The following is a 2,216-nucleotide window of genomic DNA, read 5'->3' on the forward strand; positions in this document are numbered from 1 at the left end:
GGATGTCACACACACACACACACACACACACACACACACACACACACACACACACACACACACACACACACACACACACACACACACACACACACACACACACACACACAAAGTTTTCTTATGTATTCTTACTTTTATCAGCTTGTATTAACGTGACAGTCGTGGATCCTAGACGTGGATGACTCGCTGGCGGCGTGACGCAGCCAACCAGCCCAGGAATCACCAAAACGACCACGTTCAGAATATCTTAGTGGAGAAGTGATGAATTTCCCGTGCCTGTAAAAGGCGGCGATTACCTTTCGGACTGCGTCAGGCAGCACCTCTCCGCCCTGCTGCTGATGCTGAGGGGAGAAAACAGGATAAATGGCCGGGTGATTTCTGCAGAGCGCAGGCATTTAAAAGTCATTGACTGCAAATGAAAAAGTCCATTCAGTTCAATGTGGAGGATTTTATTTGTCTGTGAGGAACAACGGTACTGAGGGATAAAAAGCTTATTGGCTGAATCAACCAAGTATTGAATCTTTTAAGGCCCCTTCAGGGATCCACATGCAAAAAGTCTCGGTGCTCGTTTCTTCCCGGTGCGGGTTCTTTCTCTCCTGAACGGGTTTGCTCGGTAATCACAGCTTCACAAGACGAGTCCAGGAAGCTTCACCTTTATTGGCCAAAGGAGAGCTGAGACGGAAAAATCTAAGTAAAGGCAAAGCAAAAAAAGTAGAAAGGAGCGAGAAGCCGTTCATCTTTATGCTCCAAAAATAAAGAGAAATCCAAGCAAATATAGTTCATGCAGCATAATAATGAGTGTCCATGATGAATGATTAATAATAACAGAATATTTGATACGCAGACTTCCCAACATCCTCTGCAGTACCTCAGGAAAGTCTGCCTATATTCATAATCTTTTGTTCTCCAGGATCAAAGAGTACCACCTGTGATCTGAGGGAACCGAGACGCCAAACACACGTTTATAGACGTGTAATAAACAAAACCTCCAACAATGTCTGGCCCAACCAGCCACAATGACAGGACTGTAACCAGGACGTACTGCGGGGATTAATAAAGATATTCTGTTCTTTATTTACATTTAGAAAACTATATATCTTTACTACATAAGGATAATTATGACGATAAAGGTGACTTGACATGTACGACTATTGAATATTGCAGAAGGGGTCAGTTTAGATGAGTTTTACTTCTTCCACCTTCTCAGGGAAGATAATTCGCATTCGGATGTACGTATGTAGATGTTTGTATACTGGAATATAGATTATCTGTTTTTATCGACCTGTAAATATATCTTAATAGAATGGAACTAATGATAGCAAACTACAGGTGGATTTGTATTTATGTTGAAAAAAATGTTTTTTTCTGGACGTATTTCTTATTTTTAAACTGAATTTAGTGACATTTATTTCTTTATTCTTCATCATGGCTGTTAAATAAATACAATTGTACATGTATTCACATTTACCTATGTCCACCGGGTTCTGAAAGAATTTCTTATCATTTGTAATCATTACATTTCTTAAACTTTCTAAAGGATCTTATGATGGAATGTTGAATAGTAAATAACTTTATGGTACATTAGATTGAGCTCATTTATAAGCAACTAATAGATTTTTTTTTTTTAGGAAAACTCCAGAAAAATAGGCTGCAATTTTAAGTCAAATATTGTTTGTTCTTTTCCTTAATTTTTTGTTTTATTCAGGCCAATTCTTACCTCTCTGGTTTTACCTCTCACAATCAAAAGTGTAATTTACGTTTACGTTGTTTTTATTTAGCCTAAAGCAAAAGAAAATAATGACTCAGATAAGCAGTTTAGCAGGATTACGATATTTCATTTGAACGTTTTCACTCAGTCTGTTGTTCCCGTCAACTTCCATTAAAAATAGCTTTTAAAAGAGTCTCCTCTGGGGGGCGCCAGAGAGCTCATAGAGAGGGAACAGCAGCGAGAAAACGCTCGGAGCTTTACGCTAAAAACACAAAACTTTTGTTGCATTATCAGTGTTCGTTTATGCAACTGAAACTTTTTGAAAACGGCTCCCGAGGAACTTTACGAAAACACAGTTTGAAACCAGAATTTATTAAAAAAAAAAGCAATAAAGGGCCGTTCAATTTATAAGACGAGCCGTAAACTACATATGAAATATAAAGACTTATCAGATATTTATGTATACTATGTATTCCACCTGATATTTTCAGTATCTTTTAATTTGAAA

This window comes from Lipophrys pholis (genome assembly GCF_963383615.2).
Source record: "Lipophrys pholis genome assembly, chromosome: 12".
Taxonomy (NCBI): Eukaryota; Metazoa; Chordata; class Actinopteri; order Blenniiformes; family Blenniidae; genus Lipophrys; species Lipophrys pholis.